Raw genomic sequence first — 13,214 nt, forward strand, 5'->3', positions numbered from 1 at the left:
CTAACTTGCACAACACATGGAGACAAGCCTTGGACATGAACAACAGGGCTAAGCACCCACTGAGTACTATTAGCCATCTACAACACACAAATCTCTTAGTACCTAACCTATGATACATAAAACCATGAGGAAAACAAACTAGGGTTTGCACAAAACTATGATACATTAAACCAACCAAAAATCGGGGTGGAGTTGGTTTACCTTCTTGTTTGGAAATCCTGAAGATCCAACGGTGAAACCGGACCGATTCGTGAGAGATTTGAGGGGGGTTAGGGTGGTTGAGAGGGAGTGATGTTGGCAGGGCTAGAGGTGAGAGTGAGTGGAGATGAATGGAATGAGAGGGGTAGAGGTGGAGATGAATGGATGAGAGGGCTAGAGGTGGGCCCAAAGAATCTTATCCACTCGAAAGTTGCTCTCTGGATAGGGACCCAGACGCCAGGGACCTTGGCGTCTGGGTGTGCACAACTGCAAACATCAAAAAAGCTCTCTAGACAGGGACCCAGACACTAGGGACCTTGGCGTCTGGGTGACCACAGTTGCAAACACCAAAAATGCTCTCTAGATAGGGACCCAGAGGCATCAGACACATCAGACAGGTGTCTGGTCTCCTGCGTGACCAAAACAAGCCAGACGCCATGGTCTGTGGCGTCTGGGTCGCCGCGAGGCATCAGACAGATCAGACAGGTGTCTGGTCTCCTGCATGACCAAAACGAGCCAGACGCCATGGTATGTGGTGTCTGGGTCGCCGCGAGGCATCAGACACATCAGACAGGTGTCCGGTCTCCTGCGTGACCAAAACGAGCTAGACGCCATGGTCTATTGCGTCTGGGTCGCCGCGAGGCATCAGACACATCAGATAGGTGTCTGGTCTCCTGCGTGACCAAAACAAGCCAGACGCCATGGATCGTGGCGTCTGGGTGTGCACATTTGCAAACTGGAATTTTGCTCTCTGGATAGGGACCGAGACGCCAGGGACTGTGGCGTCTGGGTGTGTTGTAGCGACCCGACCTCAGACGGTCAAGTCTCTGTGCTTAAGTGTCATCCCTGGATCGGTATGCTGACACACACAGTACTCGAGGATTTATAACAGAGGTAAAACACATGTATAAAATAACGTAAATACTATTACCTAATCCAAATAGTGAAAGTAACAACAAGGTTGTGGATTCCCATCAACATCAACGACAAAGTTCAGTGTAGAAATCGTAACCCTAATCTATCACTTACTCGTCGTAAGAATCCTGTAACATGAGATGTTGCAGCCACAAAGGGTCAGTACATTGAATGTACTGGCAAATTCACACCATAGGATAATGATGAATAAAGGCTATCACTACATGCATATTTGGCTGGTGGAAAAGCTCTATGGTTATAATGTTTTTGCGAAAAGCTATTTTTTCCCTACTGCAAAGGAATATATTTTATTTAACTACAAAGTTGGTTGAAAATATTGAGAAGGTTCCTCCAACTCAATCCCAAATTAACATCAATAACCCAGGAAATTATTTAAGTAACGTGATGAGATCAATATGATAATCCAAGAACCAGATACTCAAGACGTCCATAGCCGGGGACACGGCTAACCATGATTAGTTTGTACACTCTGCAGAGGTTTGCGCACTTTTCCCCACAAGACTCGATCTCCTTCGTTGGATTTCTCGCACTACATGATGTTTGAGAAACGGATGACCGAGACACAGTCTTTTAGAAGCATTAACTCTCTACTCCGGATAGACTATACCACCTACAACCCACTACCTGCTAGTCTATCTCTTCAAGAGCTTCACGCAACTTACTCAACTATGCTAGAGCCCATAATAGCTTGTGGCTGCACATGGAAGTTTCTAGCATGACTAATCTTATGATCCCTTTGAGCCTGGGTGGCATTCCATAGGGTGATCACACGGGTCCTCCGGGATCCCCTTGGGCAAACACTGGGTTCTCCAGGTGCCCGGGCAAACCACTGGGTGCTCCAGGGTGCCCCAACCAATCCACCCATATGTGTATTAAAGTAGCCACCTTAAGTTAACCATTAAATAATAACTCTCACATTTGTCATGAATTCTCTCAAACCAATCCACGTCTACGAGCATAGCATAGCAGCATAAGCATAACGTAATAGTAACTCCCAGGGTTTGAACGCAGGGTAATAGGTTCCTACCTCATCAACTACTTCCTGATACCCACATGTTATAAATTCCTAACCATGCAATGTTTGAGGGTGAAACTAATGCATAAAAACTGGGTATGAAAGGGATATGATCAAAGTGTGAACTTGCATGTACTGTTGATGAAGGTGATTCACACTCATAACTCTTGATAGGTCTACTCGTCACACTCCGGTCAATCTATCATAAGCAATCAATAGTAACCACACATAAGCAATCACTCAAAAGATCGGGAAGAACGAAGAAGACAATCCGGAAAGCTTCAAAACCAAGCAAATAACTCTTTGCAACATAAAACAATTTCTAACAGTACCAAAATTATGTGTATTTGGCCTTATCAGAAAGTTTAGGTCAAGAGCTTCGATTTGCAAAAAGAATCAACTCAATCGGAGTTATAAAACTCAAGTTTTGATCAAAAGAAGTTTGAATTCAAATATGTTCTAATTCAAATTTTAAAACCTTCAAAAACATGTTTAAGTTGTTTTCCTGGATAGAGGGGATCATAACGAAGAAGTGGGCATTGGTTTCGTTGGATTTGGACTAACGAGTAAAAAGTTGTGATCATTTGAAGAATAGGGACTATTCTGTAAAAATATATTCACAAACGGGTCCCTGGCAGAAAACTAAAAATAAAAAGAAAAAGTCTAAATAGCGAGCGTTCGGTAACGAACGAAATCGTTTGCTACCGAACCTAACGGACGAACGTCCACAAATTAAACTAACCTAAATAACTAAATCGATTAAAATAAAAAAACCGAAAATAAAAACCAGGCCGAGCGGCGGTTTATACCGGTTAGCGAGAATAAACCGGCGGCGGCGGATCCGATCGAGCTCCGGCGAGGGCGGCGCGGCTCCGGCGAGCGGGGCGAGGCAAGGCGGCGGCTCTGGCGCGGAACGGCGGCGAGGGGCAAGGGCAGCGCGGGGAGCGGCGCGGTGGCGCAGGCGAATGGCGAGGGTAGGCGGCGAGCTGCGGGAGGTGCGGCGGCGGCGCGGTGCGCGCGAGATGCGGCGGTGGCGGGATGCAGCGGAAGCAGCGGCGCGCGAGAGAGAGAGGGCGGCGGCGGCGCAGGCTTATATAGGGGGGCGAGGTGTTGCATGAAGGAGGGGCAGGGCAAAGGCGGCGGGCGCGGAGTCCGAAGGTGGCACGGACGCCGACGCGACGATGGCGTGCGGCGGCAGGTCTCCTGCTCGGGAGAGAGACGACGCGCAGGATTGGGCTGGGCCGGCTGGCTGGGCTTCGGCCCAGTTGGCCCGGTCTGAAGTTTTTTTTTTACATTTTTCCAGAAAAAGAAAAATAAAAACGAAATAAATAAAAGTATTATATAGGCATATAATATATCAAAATTTTCAGAAAAAGATATTCTACAATGTGAACATTTTTATAACTTTAAATAAAATCTACAAAAAATCGAATAAATCAAACAATGCTACTGATTCAATAAAACCCACTAAAAATCATTTTAAAAATATCAAAATGATTTAAAATTAATTTTTCTCCAATTTTCTATTGTAGGGAATCATGTTACCCTATTTTCCATGTATTTTGTTTTTGGAGAAAAATAATTTGAATAAAACTCAAATAACCCAAATTGAAAAATAATAATTTCAAATGGATTTTAAATTTGAGTTTCTTTGAAACTCCCAACTCATATTTCATATGTTTTGAAGAAGTCATTTTATCTTCTCTCATGAAAATCATTGAGTTGCTTAAAGTTTTTGAATTTGAAATATTTCCAAATAAAATTCAAATCTTTTCAAAAAACCCTTTTCATTTAATTAAATGGAAGAAGTCATATCATCTTCTCTCGAGGGTTTTGTATTTGAAAAGAATTTGAATTCATGGAGATCAAAATGCAAAAGGTGAAAGTTTGGGAAAGTCCTTTTATTCCCTCTCATTTAACTTTCAAAAAGTTTCGAATTTCACTCAATAAATCACACAACAATCAAACAAACAATCAATCTATCTATTTATTATAACATTCCAACATTTAGAATTTTGGGATGTTACAAACCTACCACCCTTAAAATGAATCTCGTCCTCGAGGTTCAGAGAGGCTAGCAAGAAAAATGTTAGGGTTTGGGGGTCTCCTCAAAATCCATCAATTGTCGCAGGAGGGGGTCTGGGGTGCTACCACCCTTAGAAGCATGGTTATGGTTCCATCGAAACTCATATACTTCATCCATATTGTTAAAAGTGTCGGTCTTCTCAGATTCTTGGGAAAATTCCTTCTCTGGGCTCTTCCGGTAGCGGCATAACTTTTACCACAATACTTATGTCCTTTCATCTTGGTGAGGTTATTCTGAGATTGGGTCTTCTTAGCTGACGGGTCTGGCGCCAATACTAATCAACTATCGATATCTCATGGCGGCCATCCAATTATGGTTTCTCCTGCAGGAAATGGGTCTGGGTTGATCCTCACCGTATAACCTACGGTTGGCAAAAGCTGCCGTGTACAAGGGAAAAATTCTTATACCATTCTAAGGTTTAAACAAGGTTTAATATTGTTGTCTCTCTACTATAGGTAAGTCACACAGATTTACCATCCCATATAGCAAGGCGAATAATAAGAGTAAGTCGGTACGGTGATCAATCCATCCCGCACCCAAATCATTACCATGTATACAGTTTAGCGAATCTCACGTTCTAACTCTCGGTCATCCTCACAAGCATTGCCGAATTTCTCTTGTCAACGAACTAAGTTCGGATAAATCCATTGATTCTGCAAGCCAAACAAACATCTATCGTTCTTCACAACTCTCAGGTTTTGCGTTACTCTATAAGATCGTCTGCCGATAAACGTAACTTCTTCCAGGGTTTTTCCTTCAGCAAGAGTGTGCTTGCTCCTTGGCAGGTCCTGGGGCCTATGGGTTATGGCCCATCTCATTACTTGTAATCCTTGAGCTCATCCTAGGGGCAACTACTTATTTTCCAAACACCCAGCTTCCTGGCATTCTTAAATCCTTCCAATTGTATTGTATCTCTTCCTTCTATTGGCACCAAACCAAGACGTGATTACTCAGACTCATCATGGAGTTACAATTGCTCTATATTTCCAACATCATACCTCCTTTATAGCCAATAATACTTCATCCGTTCATACTCTTGGGATATCCCACTTATCGAGACAAAACTCATTCTTATTTTGTCCGAAATCCACTCCGTGGAATATCATTATCTTTTTCCAGGGGTCAAGGGCCCTCACAGGGTACTACCACCCTTAAAATGCTCCAATCTTCCATACACCATATTTCTCATATCCTCGAAAATGGTCAAAAGCTTTCTTCATAGAGTAACAACTCATAAAATCCAAATAGTACCCATGATACTAACTTTATTGATTCTCAAAGTATTACAATCTCATGCACTTCCATTAATGCCTCAACTCAACACCTTGATATAAAAGAGTTGTTCCCACTACTTGCACTACTACTACATTAGTTCTCACAGACACAACTAATTATCACAAGTCTCCTTCTCCTTGGGACAATCCCTGGCAAAGTGCCCTGCTTCATTACAACGAAAACATATTACTTCTGACAAGTCTTGAGGTTTCCTTGTGATTACAAAGCCTCCTTGGGTCCTTGGCTTCCTTTTTGGGCAACTGCTAAGGTAGTGCCCTAACTCATTGCACCTGTAGCAGGTGATATGACTCAGATCCTTCCTGGACTCCAATCGGTTTCTCTTCCTGGACTTTTCCATGCCAATCATGGCTTCTATTTCTTGTGGGTCATACTCTACTTCCTCCGTCGAGAATTCTACTAGATCCCCATTCATACAATTCTGGGAGATGTGTCCTTCTTCTCCACATGAATAGCATGACTTGGTGCGGGGTTTAATTGGTTCTTCTTTGGGTGTGTCCCCGACATCTTCCTTCATCACGGGTTCTTCTAAAATTTCCATAAGGGCTCCTTTCTTTACTTCTTGCTTCTGTTGTACGGTTCTTCGTACCATGGGGTAAATGTGACACTGAGAAGGGTAGTGGGTAGTCCCTTCACACAAGAAACAAGTGATCTGCCTAGTGGGGCATTCTTCAGCTGGGTGACTTCCTTCACAATTAGGGCATTCATCCTTGTGTTCTTTATGGGTGTGTCCTATTTCTCCACAGAGCTTGCATGCACAATGCTTCTTCATATCATTTCCATAAGGCTTCAACTTCTGGGACACAAACTGAGACTTTGGCAAAGTCAACTTAAATTCATTCCAAGTGGTTACTCCTTGCCATCCATTCATGGTTTGGTACACCGTCCACCAAAGAGCATGCTGGGCCATATCCTTTCCGGCTATAGTGTTATTCTTCATGTGATCCTCCATGTTCTCAATCAATCAGTCTGTCTCCAACTGACTCATCGGTCCAGAAAATACAATCTCATCTCCATTCATCCTCTATTGGGTCCATGGGTTTTGGGGTGAGATAAGAGAGATAGAGAGGGATACACACAATGCAAACAATAGTTTTGAAGAGACAGATTTTATTTGTGGCTGTCGGGAAAACATCAAACAAATGACAGCTCACAATCGTCGCATCTAACGTAGGTATATCAGGGGTTTGGTCTTCTAAAGGTCAATGAATCTTCAAAGTCATCAAACTCTTCACATCTTGTTCATGTCTCTGATGGCTACTTCCAATCGTGCTTGTCCTTCTCAAGTTCTTTTGCCAGATCATCTCTGTCGACGCGAAGTCTCTCATGACGTCCTTCAATATTCTGGGGCTGCGTTCCAAACTTCTGGATTTCAATCTCCTTGGCATGAACCATGGTCCTACTGTCCTTCAGTTTTTGACAAATCTCTGGTATCTCGAGGTTGTAGCTCCTCCATCTTGGCTACTTTCAGCTTATGGTTCCTGAGTTCTTCACGAAATGCTTCCTTGTCTAATACGGCTTCCTGGAGCTCCATCTTAAAATTCTTAATGTACTACTCCAGATCCTGGTGATACACCGGCTAAGGTTAAAACTTCATTTTTTGCTGATAGATGCTCCATCAGCCTTCTACCATCCAATCCTTCTGAAGAAATGCATGCTTAGCTCAGCTCGGTGACCATAGTATCAGTGGCGATGACATCACGGATAACCGTGTTTCTTCCCTTGTCATTGCCATGAGCTATCATTCCATAGTTGATATCTCCTGCCTTAGGTATCTTGGCAAAACTTTGAGTTTTACGCTCCATGTTCCAGTCTTTCTCCGATACACCTCGATCTCGGGTATTGACAACTTCCATAGTCTGCCAAGTTCCATAAGGGTAACTTTCCTAGGTCATACCACTCTGGAAATTCTTCAGAGTCTTCAAATTCTCCGAGTCTTCGGAGTCTTCAACCGTTGCAGTTTCCATTATTATAATGCATGGTAAAATCTTCTTCATTTCGAAGTGGTCTTAGTTGTCCGATATCTTGTACTTCTTGGAGTGGTATCATCAGTCGAATCCTCGTGGTCAAAAGGGGAAAGGGGTATAGTCCCACTAAAAGAATTTTTTTTTGAATAAGCTCAGAAGAGAAGAGAGGTAAATGATCTATTTGAAAAGAAAGTTTTAGAGAAAATCTTCCCTATGGGCTTGCCAATTTCTAGGGGTCACATCCTATAGTCAACATGTGCTCTGATACCATTTTGTAGCGACCCGACCTCAGGCGGTCAAGTCTCTGTGCTTAAGTGTCATCCCTAGATCGGTATGCCGACACACACAGTACTCGAGGATTTATAATAGAGGTAAAACACATGTATAAAATAACATAAATACTATTACCTCAATCCAAATAGCGGAAGTAACAACAAGGTTGTGGATTCCTATCAACACCAACGGCAAAGTTGAGTGTAGAAATCGCAACCCTAACGTATCACTTACTCGTCGTAAGAATCCTGCAACATGAGACGTTGCAGCCACAAAGGGTCAGTACACTAAATGTACTGGCAAATTCACACCATAGGATAATGATGAATAAAGGCTATCACTACATGCATATTTGGCTGGTGGAAAAGCTCTATGGTTATAATGTTTTTGCGAAAAGCTAATTTTTCCGTACTACAAAGGAATATATTTTATTTAACTACAAAGTTGGTTGAAAATATTGAGAAGGTCCCTCCAACTCAATCCCAAATTAACACTAATAACCCAACAAATTATTTAAGTAACGTGATGAGATCAATATGATAATCCAAGAACCAGATACGCAAGACGTCCATAACCGGGGACACGGCTAACCATGATTAGTTTGTGATGTAACCCCGGGTAATTTAAATACAGAGGTCATTACGGTTTTGACTGAAGACAATATGGCGCAAAAGTACACTGGGTATATATCAAAGTGCCCGCTGCTGAGTTACGAAGATGAGCAACCACCCATAAAATATACTTGCACGCACGCTCAATCGTTGCAGGCCATGTGGATTTGGAAAGATGAGAAGCATGTTCAGGTTGAGATAATAATTTTTTGTGCGTTAGACACATTAGAAGGAAAACAAGAAAAAGAATATTCCAGTTATTCTGGTGAGCCACGTTTACAAGGAGGCATCAAGCTTAAGGAGTCCACCATGGATCTTGTGTGTTTGCTAGCAAAGATTGGTTGCCACGTGAGGATCAAATATATATATATATATATATATATATATATATATATATATATATATATATATATATATATATATATAATTTTGTATTCCTCTTCTTACCATGGAAGGAGCGTGTCTGGATTGGATTGTTCATACGTGATCAACTTACCTTAAAAGAAGTCGGATGGGGCCCACCTGCGGATAGAGATGCATCAAGTCATCCGTTCAGTAGAGTCCAAGTCAGTTTAAAGTTTCCCTTTATTGTTTGGTCGTGCAAGTCTAGGATAGAAATATATTTGGTTTCCAACTTTGTTAGGAGTCGGCTTATATATAAAGCCAAGGCGCGTCACATGTAAGACAGGCTATATTTTTATGAATAAACACGATGTGTTTTTAGGGTAAATACCCATATTGGTATTGGGGGAAGTTGTCGAAAAATCCCTAAGTTTTAGAGGAAGCTTTAGAAAACCTCTCTGTTGCGATTTCTCTTCGTGGAAATTGTTTTGTGCGTGAGTACCGTCGTCGAGATTGGTTTTCTCGTGCTGGGCCGCAAGGTTCAAACCCTCTACTTCGTGTACATCGCGTGCGTGGGTGAGAGGTTGCTACTGCTAAAGGTGGAGTGTCGTGAAAGGTCGGGCCTTAACAACGGATCGGATCTCACCACAGGGTTCGATCTACATCAGATGGTATCAGAGCAAAGGTTGTTCATGGTACAATTTTTTTCCGTGTTACTATTGAATTTTTTATCATGAGAAAAGATTGTAGTTCGCAAATGATGATGTCGATGGAGAAGGATCCATTGCGTGCCTTGCCTTGGTACCAATGCTTCACGCGTGTGCGTGTCGGACTGGCGAGTTGTGAAACATTGATGAATTGCTATTCCAATATGAATTTGGTGAGTCATATTATGGTTGATGCTTTGAACCTGCCTTTGGTTGAACACCCAGAGCCATACGAGCTTTGGTGGAAGGACAAATTTATCAAGATCATGCATCACGTTGAGGTACAGTTCACTCTATGCGGATTTGATGATCTGGTCGTGTGTGATGTGCTTCCCATGCACATGCATGCTTGCTCTATACTACTAGGCAAACCATGGACGGACAAGAGACAATTAACATATCATTCTGTTGGTGAGTTTTCGTTTGTTCGGAAGGGGCAATTCCTACCACTTGACTCGTACACATCGGAGAAGTATATGGCTGATCGTCAGAAGTGAGATATTTCTCAAGCTGCATCAGAAGGAAGCAAGAGGAAGGAAGAACCTACTGAAAATTTTACGGCCATCGTTCAATCCACAAGTAAAGCTATTGTTGCAGAGAACGACTCGAAACCGAGGACGGTTTCGTTTCAAGGGAGAGAGGATGATGTAACCCCGGGTAATTTAAATACAGAGGTCGTTACGGTTTTGATTGAAGACAATATGGCGCAAAAGTACACTGGGTATATATCAAAGTGCCCGCTGCTGAGTTACGAAGATGAGCAACCACCCATAAAATATACTTGCACGCACGCTCAATCGTTGCAGGCCATGTGGATTTGGAAAGATGAGAAGCATGTTCAGGTTGAGATAATAATTTCTTGTGCGTTAGACGCATTAGAAAGAAAACAAGAAAAAGAATATTCCAGTTATTCTGGTGAGCCACGTTTACAAGGAGGCATCAAGCTTAAGGAGTCCACCATGGATCTTGTGTGTTTGCTAGCAAAGATTGGTTGCCACGTGAGGATCAAATATATATATTATTTTGTATTCCTCTTCTTACCATGGAAGGAGCGTGTCTGGATTGGATTGTTCATACGTGATCAGCTTACCTTAAAATAAGTCGGATGGGGCCCACCTGCGGATAGAGATGCATCAAGTCATCCGTTCAGTAGAGTCCAAGTCAGTTTAAAGTTTCCCTTTATTGTTTGGCCGTGCAAGTCTAGGATAGAAATATATTTGGTTTCCAACTTTGTTAGGAGTCGGCTGATATATAAAGCCAAGGCGCGTCACATGTAAGACAAGCTATATTTTTATGAATAAACACGATGTGTTTTTAGGGTAAATACCCATATCGAGTATTGGGGGAAGCTGTCGAAAAATCCCTAAGTTTTAGAGGAAGCTTTAGAAAACCTCTTTGTTGCAATTTCTCTTCGTGGAAATTGTTTTGTGCGTGAGTACCGTCGTCGAGATTGGTTTTCTCGTGCTGGGCCGCAAGGTCAAACCCTCTACTTCGTGTACATCGCGTGCGCGGGCGAGAGGTTGCTACTGCTGAAGGTAGAGTGTCGTGAAAGGTCGGGCCTTAACAACGGATCGGATCTCGCCACAGGGTTCGGTCTACATCAGTTTGTACACTCTGCAGAGGTTTGCGCACTTTCCCCCACAAGAATCGATCTCCTCCATTGGATTTCTCGCACTACATGATGTTTGAGAAACGGATAACCGAGACACAGTATTTCAGAAGCATTAACTCTCTACTCCGGATAGACTATACCACCTACAACCCACTATCTGCTAGTCTATCTCTTCAAGAGCTTCACGCAACTTACCCAACTATGCTAGAGCCCATAATAGCTTGTGGCTGCACCCGGAAGTTTCTAGCATGAATAATCTTATGATCCCTTTGAGCCTGGGTGAAATTCCATAGGGTGATCACATGGGTCCTCCGGGATCCCCTTGGGCAAACACTGGGTTCTCCAGGTGCCCGGGAAAACCACTGGGTGCTCCAGGGTGCCCCAACCAATCCACCCAGATGTGTATTAAAGTAGCCACCTTAAGTTAACCATTAAATAATAACTCTCACATCTGTCATGAATTCACTCAAACCAATCCACGTCTACGAGCATAGCATGACAGCATAAGCATAACGTAATAGTAACTCCCAGGGTTTGAATCCAGGGTAATAGGTTCCTACCTCATCAACTACTTTCCGATACCCACATGTTATAAATTCCTAACCATGCAATGTTTCAGGGTGAAACTAATGCATAAAAACTGGGTATGAAAGGGATATGATCAAAGTGTGAACTTGTCTGTACTGTTGATGAAGGTGATTCGCACTCATAACTCTTGATAGGTCTACTCGTCACACTCCGGTCAATCTATCGTAAGCAATCAATAGTAACCACACATAAGCAATCACTCAAAAGATCGGGAAGAACGAAGAACACAATTCGAAAAGCTTCAAAACCAAGCAAGTAACTCTTTGCAACATAAAACAATTTCTAACAATACCAAAATTATGTGTATTTGGCCTTATCAGAAAGTTTAGGTCAAGAGCTTCGATTTGCAAAAAGAATCAACTCAATCGGAGTTATAAAACTCAAGTTATGATCAAAAGAAGTTTGAATTCAAATATGTTCTAATTCAAATTTTAAAACCTTCAAAAACATGTTTAAGTTGTTTTACTGGATAGAGGGATCATAACGAAGAAGTGGGCGTTGGTTTCGTTGGATTTGGACTAACGAGTAAGTTGTGATCGTTTGAAGAACAGAGACTATTCTGTAAAAATATATTCACAAACGGGTTCCTGGCAAAAAACTGAAAATAAAAAGAAAAAGTCTAAATAGCGAGCGTTCGTTACCGAATGCTAACGAACGAAATCGTTTGCTACCGAACCTAACGGACGAACGTCCACAAATTAAACTAACCTAAATAACTAAACCGATTAAAATAAAAAAACCGAAAATAAAAACCGGGTCGAGCGGCGGTTTATACCGGTTAGCGAGAATAAACTGGCGGCGGCGGATCCGATCGAGCTCCGGCGAGGGCGGCGCGGCTCCGGCGAGTGGGGCGAGGCAAGGCAGCGGCTCCGGCGCGGAATGGTGGCGAGGGGCAAGGGCAGCGCTGTAACGCCCCGAGACTGATGTGCCAGGTGTCGTCCAGTTATTCACTGGTGTTGCATTGTCATTGCTTGCGTGTCATGTATTGCATATCATTTCATCATGCACATTTCATTTGCATACGTGTTTGTCTCATGCATCCGAGCATTTTCCCCGTTGTCCGTTTTGCATTCCGGCGCTTCGTTCTCCTCCGGTGGTTATTTCTACCTTTATTTCATGTGTGGGGATTAAACATTTCTGGATTGGACCGAGACTTGCCATGCGGCCTTGGTTTACTACCAGTAGACCGCCTGTCAAGTTTCGTGCCATTTGGACTTCGTTTGATGCTCCAACGGTTAACCGAGGGACCGAAAAGGCCTCGTGTGTGTTGCAGCCCAACACCCCTCCAAAGTGGCCCAAAACCCACCTAAACCCTCTCCATCATCTAGAGTGTTCGATCACGATCGCGTGGCCAAAAACCGCACCTCATTTGGACTCTCCTAGCTCCCTCTACCTATATATAGGTGCAACCCTCCGAAATTCGCGGTCTAACCCTAGCCTTCCCGTACCTCGCGCACCGGACAAAGATCCCCACCACCCGGACATGTCCGACCGCCGCCTCCGACGAATCGGGCGCCGCCACCTCACCCTGCCGGCCTCTCTCTCTCCCGCGGCCCGCCGGACCCGAGGTCGGCCCGCCCGGGCCC

This window comes from Triticum dicoccoides, chromosome 4A, assembly GCF_002162155.2.
Source record: "Triticum dicoccoides isolate Atlit2015 ecotype Zavitan chromosome 4A, WEW_v2.0, whole genome shotgun sequence".
NCBI lineage: Eukaryota > Viridiplantae > Streptophyta > Magnoliopsida > Poales > Poaceae > Triticum > Triticum dicoccoides.